The sequence below is a fragment of the Hipposideros armiger genome, unplaced genomic scaffold, assembly GCF_001890085.2.
Source record: "Hipposideros armiger isolate ML-2016 unplaced genomic scaffold, ASM189008v1 scaffold_163, whole genome shotgun sequence".
Taxonomy (NCBI): domain Eukaryota; kingdom Metazoa; phylum Chordata; class Mammalia; order Chiroptera; family Hipposideridae; genus Hipposideros; species Hipposideros armiger.
Window position 1 is genome coordinate 977,834 of NW_017731513.1, and position 10,030 is coordinate 987,863.

The window sequence follows — 10,030 nt, forward strand, 5'->3', positions numbered from 1 at the left end:
ACCCCGCTGCCCCCCCACTCTCCTCACGCCCACTCCACTCCTGCCACTCGCATTTCTGGCCATTGTCTGAATGAAAAAGTCCTGCCTGCCGGCCACACCTCCTCTCTGCTACTGCTTTCTCTCATTGTTTCTAGCTGGGGTTCAGGGAACAAACATCTCACAGACGTTCCCTATTCTTTAAGACCTTTACCCAAAGTCACCTGTTTTGTGATGGCACCCTCCTCCCATCACAGCTGGCTTCCTCCTCTCAGAGGCTGACCCAGGACAGTTCTCCAAAGTACTTGGTGTAAATTCTATTACATACGTAAATCCCAGGGACCTGTGAGCTCCACGAAACGTTGGTCTAAGACCAAACCTGTCTTATGGTTACCCTTGCCTGGTCTCCAGCCTCCCGTACACGGCCAGAGCCAGTCACATTTACTGAATGTAATTTCTTTAGGAACATGGCACCCTGGAGCTGAGCTCTTCCTTTCCAAAGACCCTGTTTTCCAGGAAAGCTGTGAAGACAGCGATCCAATGAAGATTAGAGGTAAAACAGGTCCGCAGGCATCTCGTGCACAAAGAGAACAGTTATGATGAAAGTGTAATTCTGGATTTCTTCTTTCAGCCACGTCTTCCAAAGTGGTGTTCGAGAATGCTATTTTTGTGAGATGTGAGAGTAAATAAAATAAAATAAAATAAAATAAAAATGGCACTGAGTAGTTAAATATGCCTGGTTCGTTAAATATTTAACTGGGTGAAACTAATAATAACACATTTCAGGAATAAAGAACCACCATTAATCTATTTTTTTCTAGACCATTTTTAGCTTTCTGATTCATGGTGAGTGTGGCAGAACGGCTCATGGTTCTGTGAGGGAACCAGATGGACCAGGAAAAGGGTGGTGAGTCAGGACCATGGAGTTCCTAGTATACGCACACACACATGCACACATGCACACACACACACACACACACACACACACACACACACACACCATTACACTTCTCTGAGTATCTAAGAACCCGAGAAACCCCACAGCCTGAGAGTTAATGATGACGTTACAGGAAAACTCACACGAGGTAGGAGGTGCTCACTTTGTGGTTATGACTTAGGACTTTCTTCATGTAAAAATAATCACGGGCCACTCTAGGGACAAACAGAGTGCTTGTTGGTTAACCGGGTGCTAAGCTAGTAGTGAAAATAAGGTTAATTACTTTTAGAGCAGTGGGAGGTACTAGACCAGGGGTTTTAACCATTGCTCTGTCAATGATGCCTTTGAGAAGCTAAAGAGAGGAGCCATGAAATCGTCACAAAGATTGTCATCCTCTTAGGAGAACCTATGTCCCCTGGGATGCCAGCCTAAAATGTCCTGAGCCTCCTTTTCCTATGGTGGTCTCATGCTTTTCCTGTGTGGCTCATTATTTGTGCTCTTTCCATAATACTCTTGGGACATTGAACAACTTCTTAGAACCTTGAACATTCATTAAGGTCTCTAGAGGTGTTCTGACAGAAATATCAAAGCCCAAGAAGCAATACAAACTTTCCAAGAGTTTCAGCAAAGCTCTTTCTTTTCACAAATAATAAAACATCTTCAATTACATAATTAGCAAGTTCCAAGTTACCCATTTTCTTGATAAAATGAAGAATGCATAAATAAAGTTTTAATATGTATTATATTAGAAGTAGGTCAACTCTGTCCATGTTAAACCCTACATCACCAGTTGTCAGTAAAAAGCCACACAGATTCCTAATAATATGTCCAATATTGAAAGCTCATGTGACTAGTCTTTTCAATCAATATAAACGATTTGTTTTATGAATAGAAGAGCAGAGATTTATATGAATAATTCTGTTGTAAAAAAACTTTTTATAACAATATATTCACTTATTACTATATCTTCCTAAAAAAAAAAAAAAAAAAAGCTCAGGCCACAAAATTCAGCAAAAGGAAAACACCTCGAAGGTTTCAGATGAAGGGAATATTAATAAGGGAGTATTTTTGAACAGCTCTAAGAATTCAGCTGAAGGGAATATTAATAAGGAAGTATTTTTTTTATTTTAATTTTAGTCTTTAACCTCAAAATAGAATGGCAGATCTCCAAAGTCTTAAGCCGATGCATAGTTCTAATGATTGCCCTTTTCTAAAGTAGACTCTTTAAATTATTAACTTTCAAGTTATCCATTATACTTTTAAAAAATTCAGTTGATCATGTCCTTACACAGCAAATGGAATGTTTCAGCTTGGTTCGACCAGAGCAGACTGAGGGAGCTATGCTAAAAGGAAAAAAGGAAGAGAGAGAGAGAGAGAGAGAGAGAGAGAGAGAGAGAAAAGAAGAAAGGAAGAAAGGAAGAAAGAAAAAAAAGAAAGAAAGAAAAGGACCCTAAGACACAGAACTGACTTCTCCTAAAACCTAAAACACAGGGAAATTTGAACGTCTCATCAAGTTTTTCCACCCCCACACGTCCTCTGTGATGCTCAGAGGGCTTTACAAGCCCGCGGGTGGTATGTAAAGAGCCCAGGTTTCAAAGGGCAAGTTGTTCTTCCTCTGTTTTTGTGAGGACTTTGATCTTATCGCTTCTGCTTACCCCACACCAAGTTGCTGTTGCCCCAACGCTCATTGCAGGGTGGGAGCTGACCTGACAGGAGGGGTGAGTGCAGGTGGGGGCTCGCGAGCTAAAACACAGATGCTCGCTGAGCGACCAGTCCTGGGAGAAGTGACAGACATTCCCCCCAGAACTGGGAGCACTGTCATACAGGCAGGGCCCAGTGAGAAACTGTGCATTTTTGCACCGTTTTCACACAGTGAGGTAAAATTACACCATCATAAATGGCTGCTTATTAATAGAACTATTTATTAAAATATCTTACATAGCCATGCTCCTTAATCATTCAAATTGCCCAGAATTCAATGTAGAGAATTAAAATCGGCATGCAGGCTCAGAACACTGAACTCTAGCTAGCAGATGGACTATCAGATGGGACATCAGAAGATATGTTCTGCCATCTGTAATTCCTAGGAAGAAACTAGTTGACCCAAAGACATACCCATCTGTAATACTAGGCTGGGACCTAAGAAATAAACCCATGGTGCTTCTCAGATCATGACATATATATATATTTCATGATTACGTAGTGAACCAATGATACCCCCTTTCATTTTGATTCCAGTTTATCCTGTTATGTCAGAAATGCAGTGTGTCATCAATTTTAAGATGCACACTTTTTTTTGTTTTTTTCATTCTTTAACATTTCTCGAGCCAGGATACATCTTAATTAATGACATACTGCAAACATAATTGACTATGCTTTTGTTTTTAGTGGCACGAAAGGTAATAATAGTATATGTCATAATCTGCATTTTACAGTCAATGAAAATTAGTCTTGCTGGTATTAGAAATGCCATCTTATTCACTAGCTGTATCCTGTTTATCTTACTTCGGCAATTTGCATATGGGATTATGTTTTCATATTGTTATAATCCCTAGCTCCTGGAGTATTACTATTATATTTTAGGAATTCGTCAAGAATTTGACTAAAAACAATGAAAACACCGTGACCCACGGAGCCAAAAGATTCCAGATTTCTGAAGAAAGATTCAATTGAATTCAACTGTACATTAACATAATGTATTTATTGGACATACAACTATGGACTGATCTCTTTTAAAAGATGTTCAACAAGGACTAAGTTAAAAGAATCCACCTCTTCTTTGCCACTAAGATACAATTCAATGTTATCCTTTTTCTTACGCTTTCTCAGGCTTTCCGAGAATCTTAAGGATGCTAGGAATCTCTAACAGAGTTTTGCCCAGTCCATCTTCCTGTGAAAGGCTTTACCTGGAATGCTAGGGGGAAAGTAAGACCAATTTGTAAAAAACCAGCCTTCTCTGGACTGCACCGTCCAGTGTTTCTGGCGTTGTGAGAATCCCAGGGGTCCTCACAGGATGCTCGAATGTGAGCCTCCGTCAGCTTACAGAACCGCTCACACTGTTTTCTCCTCCACTAAATAAAGTCCACAGCTAGCCCACATGGCAGTGACAGCATTAAACATTCATACGTCAGGGGTCTGAGCCACAGAGGCTCATGTTTAAAAATCTCCTTGTACGTGTATAGCAAGTAAATTTTGGAGCCAAGAATGAAATTTTAGAATTGCACTGAGCAGCATTTCTCTCATGCTCACTCCCTGCTGACATAATATGGGTTTCTCCTCTCTCCTGGGCCAGATAGAGATTCACTTTATAAACCTGTGTTAAATACTGGCTACATGTCTGTACACTGCCAGCACAGTGAAAATGCAAAAATAAATTTTCTTCAAAGGACTTATAGTTTAATATACAAGGCATGGGGCCCCATCCACCTCCTGAGAATGTCACTGTTTTGGGGGGCAATGACACTGGAAAATCTTTTTAAATGTAAATACTTATATGGAAGTTGTGCAGGGGAAGATGTGGCAGAAGACAGTATTTCATCCTCCTTACATTATGTGGATGTCAGAGCCCTAAAAACAGCATAGCTATCTTTAAAGGAACAAGCACCAGGAGAAATAAAGATATTTAAAGAAATCAATATCCATTTGGCATAAAGGACAAGTTTCTACAGTTCAGGAATACATGGCTTTTCTGAGCTCAGAAAAACCGGGCAACCAGGCATCACGATTCCAAGAAAAAAAACCCATTTCACAACTCAGAGAGGCGTATTACAAGAGTTGCTATCTGCTACTCTCTTTTGTGGCGTCGCAAAGATGCAGAATAAATTGCGTTATATGACAGGAAACATATGTGAGGCCACATCACAGCCTCCCCTGGTTGGGGGCACCTAACTACTATCTCTGGATGCAGACATCAGACTACGCAGACTGGTGACAATGCAGACACCTTCTAGACAGCTGGGGCTGACAAGTGGCTGCTGAGAACACACCTTTTTTGTTGTTTTTTTGTGGAAATGTTTAAATAAGGTACAGACTAATAAAAAAAAATACCCCTTGGGGCTCATGCATGGTTTTAGAATGAAACATAACTGTTCAAATAATCTTATTTTGCATTGAATTTGCATATGTGGTAATCAGGTCAAATGAATATTAGCTACAAGAATAAGCAGAGTCAAACTTATCACAGAATTTGGAAAAAAACAGTTCTTGCAAAATTTGGGCTGCAAAGCTATCCTGTTAAATAATAAAATAACATTAAGAAAATGTTAGGTAAAAACAAGTAAATAAAGATATTGGTCATTTTAGAATTACTAGGAAGCTAATTCTCGTCCATCTACCACCCAAAATATATTACTGAGTATGTACTGGGTCAAGAAAACGAACCAAATTGGGAATTCACATGATGATTTTATTTTAAACATTGTGATTTAGTTTTAAAATGGTGATCTTATTGAAGAAATTTCTCTTTTAGGAAATTCCCGTGTTGAAAAACTTCATGTAACTATCAACACAGCTACACTAACGCAAGCATATGGTTTCATGGATACAGTTTAAACCTTATCGAACCATACGTTTGAAACAAGTTCCTCTGATTGTATGTTGATTATACCTCAATAAACCTGCAAAAACCACCTCTGTAGGTATCTACAAAGTTGCACTAAACGTGAGACAGCACAGTGGGCACACAGCACTATTTAAAGGATAGCCTTTCCGGGAGAGGCAGGTATTACTGCCTCCATAAAATCTAAAAAGCATTTATTCAGACAGCCTTTCCCTTAGAAGTAGAACTTTCTAAAGCAGCTGTGATAAAAGGGGAATGCTCCTAAGAGATTGGTCAAATCAGGGACAGCTGTAAGTTTGGTGCATAATGACAACGAAGCTATTGCTGCAGTTGCTGTAAAGCCGGAAATCCTGCAAACTCTTCTAAACTTCGGCGGACAATGCTGGGTAGAAATCAGAGACTGGGCTGGAGAAGATGCTCTTCCTACTAAACGCAGATATAGCAAATGGAAAACGTAGCTCTTTATGAAAACCTTACCTTCCTTAATCCCAGCCCCAAATATATTGACCATTCGACAGTTGTGGGAAGAAAATTTCCTCTTCAAATGTGGAAATTTAATGTGTTACCTTCCACGGCTTTCCGTTGAAGAGATTAGGTAAATGTTTGGACAGCCTCTCTTTTGAGTTAATTTCCGCAAGTTCTTTTAGGTCAGAACAGACCAGCAAAAAGTATGTTTAAATTAAGTGTCGTTCTAACAGGAGAAAACATATGGTTGAAAAGAATTGTCTGCTCTCTCCCTTTTGAATTTTTAAATATCATAAGCCAAACACCGGATAGGCCAGTGTAACCAAGCGGGATACACCTGTAAACAGTTAATAAGTCTGTTTGAAGTTTTGAACAGATGATAAAATAGAGCAGGAGAAAGAATGAGAGTACCAGGAGGAAAACAAACCCACTCGTTGCTGAGTTGTTGCCCACACATATATAAAAATAAAAATAATAGATAGCATGTGATTTGAAATACATATTTAAAAAAAAGGCACAAAAATATGCACTTTGTTCTAAACAGTTTGCAGAGAATGTCAGGGTCCCCCTGCCAAGCTCCGTGTGGTGACACAGTGACATGCCTGCAGATGGTCGCCCCATGGAGGCCGAGTAAGAGAGCTTACCGGCAATGCCAGGACTTGATGGCTTTCAGGGAGGGGCACATGAGCATTTGGGCAGATTTGGGGCAGTGGTTCTCGGAAGGGGGCGTCTTTCAGGAGGCGGTGAAGATAGAATGGCCCCTCCTTACATAGACACGGTCCAAGAGGCTCAACATCCCACAATTCAAATTTTATAGCAAATTCTTTTAGTCTATAAAACTGGTGTGCATACAAATGGTTTTATTAAAAACAAACAAACAAACAAACAAAAACGAGTATCTCGCTACTTAATCCTGGCATGTGACAAGATGAGAGGATATGAGTCTACTGCAGTGTTACATGAATGACACAGTCACTTCGATGTGGTGTGACTCAGATGTAGTGCGTAGTGTGAAGTGTGCATCCCCGCCACCAAAGGGCACTTTCCCCGGGATAACGTGTGGGGGCGAAGTAAACACGGAAATGACACCTACCTAATGAATTTTAAGATGATTTGGGGTAAGGGCTACTCTCAGCAGAAAAACACAGCTCAGGTTCCTTGAAGAACTGGTTTTTAACTTGGCTTCGTCTTGGCCACTATTAATAATAATAGAATAACCCATTGCTACACCATCTGGGATGGTGAATTATCCAAGTTTTTTTTTTTTTTTTGTCGCCTGTCTTCATATCCTGGGCAAGTTGATTCCATCACGGGAGGAAATGTGAGATGAAATGCAAGTCAAGTAATTTTCAACCTTAGATGGACCTTGGTGGAAAACTGATACTGCTATTAGCAAGGGTGTCAAGTGTTTATTATCTATGGGCGGTGTGCTCAATTTTGCTGCGTCCATTTGTTTTTAACCTGTATAATACGGACAATAATGTCTATTATAGAATTTGGGGGAGAAGGAATATAGGTAATATTTTTAAAATGCAGTCCCTGGCACATTATAGAAATATAGAAGTGGACCCTGTTACTAGTATTGCTATTACTTTCAGAGCTCACCACGGCGGGCCCTTTTCTGATTTTCATTGGTGGTTGAAAGCGGCCCCACGAACAACTCGACACGTTGCTTGAGAAGCAGGGTAGTTTGCAACTGCACGTAATGAGTTGAAGAATAAGGCTCTCGCACCCCCAGAAGCAGAGCCAGAGAGCTGAGCCCGGTCGGCAGCCCTGGGAAAGGTGACAGCTAGGACCGTTGGTAAGAAAAGACTGCTATTTTGAGGAGTTGTGATATGCATGAGGCGGATAAAACTAAGAGGATTATTCAAAGGTCTGCCGATCGTCCCCCCACTCTCATCTCTAGGAAAGAATACCAGGAGTGATCCATCTGCTGAAGCTGGTAATTCATTCAATGTTAAAGTCCAAGATTTCAATAATAAAAAAAAAAAGCTTCAAAACATGTACCATTTGTCCTCCCACCCTGTCCCGGGCTCCTGGGCCCCAGATAAGCAGTCATTTACTTCCTGTTACAATAGTTCAGGTGCAATTTCCTAGAATTGTATAAACATGGAGTCATACGGTATGTACTTTTGGGAGAAAGTCATCTGCTTTCTCCCTACGCAGAGTCAACTGCTGCCAGGTGCTTGAAGTCCCACTGCCAGCACCTTGTCACTTGTCCTGAACCTCTGGTATGCCGCAAGTCCCTCTGAGGACCTGAGAGATCTGTGAGCCATCTTTCTGGCAAAACAAAACAACGCATTAATCTACTTTCCCACGAAATGCTGCATATAATTACTTTCAGGGCCCGCGGAGGAGAGAATCGGCCTTTTCTTAAAGCTTGGAGAGCTGTGCACTGTACCATCGGATGAAGCCTCCATGATTTATCACATCAGAGCTGAAAAGGCAAGGCGGGCCCAAGACCCTGGCGAGCTGCAGCGAGAACAGGCTACATATCGCTCCTGAGATACTCTCTTTCTCTTCCTTTTTAGGGGGCGTTAGAGTGATGGCACCAATTTACTTCTATTTTTAATAGAAAGGCTGTCTTTTTCTTTCATTTCTGTACCTGGTTTTTGAGTGTGTGTTTTTTGAAGGTGAGGGATAGTATTGGGTTATTGGAAAAGTCATGATGTATTTTTTTCTATGTTTTTTATTGCAAAATTGCGTCATGACTTTTCTGACAACCCAATATATTAATGAAATATTAATGAATGTATATAGGTATATATATATATATATATATATATATGTATGTGTGTGTGTATGTGTATAAACTATACATTTTAATAAATAAATTATTATTTATATCTATAAACTATAAGGGTGAGCTTATAGTTGAAGATAGAAACTATCTTGGAAGGTGATGTCCGTATCTACATGCAAAACCACCCATCAGATTAAAACGCTGTTTGACATGTCTCAAAATATTTCATTTTCTGCCTAGATGACAGTGTTTGTTTGTTTTTTCTCTCTTCCCTTTAGCAATAAATGCTGCAACGTTGTTTATCGAAGGAACAAACATGAAAGAAGATACATTGCTGTGAAGAGCAGACAGACAGGCCTCCTGGCAGACAACTACTCGAGGGCGATTTCCTAAAGCCCAGATTCAGGGAAAAAAAATATGGAAGCGACTCAGCGCTTGAGAAAGTGCCAAAGCCAGCTTTGATCTCAATTATGGGAAGTAATTATCGGCAAGTACGTGTTTGCATTTCGGGTTCAAAAGAGTTCCATCGTGGCATGTTTCCTAAAGAGCTGAGGCAAGAGCAAATGGATGGCTTTGTAACTATGACTCTGAAAGAATTGTCTCTTTTTTTAAAGCACCTGAGAAGATTGTTAAGACTGACCTGTCACAGACGATGTGGTTCCCAGCCCCGTGTCCCCTGGAAGGCGGAGGTATGGGGCCCAGCTCCAGCTCTGGGAGACCACTAGTGGTGTGAGTGACCTCGGGTGGGTTCATTTACCTCTCTGGCCTCAGTTTGGCTTCTCAGACAGTGCATGGGGGTCAAGGTTATCTCTGAGATACATTCTCCTGGGTTCCTATTAACTAAGCAACACTCACGGGAATCAGCAAACATATGCTAACTCTTAGCCTGGATGGAAACATTGGGCTGTTGGGAAAGTCATGACGCATTTTTGCAAAGAGAAACATAGAAAAAATACGTCATGACTTTTCTGACAACGAATAGTGAGGCATTAAATAGAACCTTAGGCCGGTTCGTTCAGTGGACATTGCTGGATTTCAGCATATAAAACCCACAAACAATCAAATTTCGGTCAACTTTTAGGGTTTGCGTAAACACTATACATTTGTAGACGTCTAAGAACTTCTTTCAGGCAGAAATGTTATTGATGCTTTCATAGTCTTTTGCCTGATCAAATGGCATTAAACTCAGTGAAGGAATTATTCCATACTGTCTAGGCCAACATTTTTGAGCTAATGGAAAAACATCTCAGAGCAGCAAAAGGGAGGAAGAGGGAGGGAGAGAGGGAGAGAGTGAGAACACGAAGAAAAAAATACCTCCAGCAGATACTGCAGAGCAACTGAGAGAGGAAAA

At 40.6% G+C, this 10,030-nt stretch overlaps 1 long non-coding RNA gene across 1 annotated transcript in view; it reads left to right on the forward strand.

Annotated features, from left to right (window-relative positions):
• The window catches only part of LOC109387586 (uncharacterized), a 21,058-nt gene extending 11,582 nt beyond the window's left edge, over positions 1-9,476 (forward strand). Inside the window, exons 2-3 of the long non-coding RNA XR_002125030.1 lie at positions 8,958-9,170; positions 9,294-9,476. This is a non-coding gene — a long non-coding RNA (uncharacterized LOC109387586). The remainder of the gene's footprint in view (positions 1-8,957; positions 9,171-9,293) is intronic.
• The last annotated feature ends 554 nt before the right edge of the window (positions 9,477-10,030 follow it).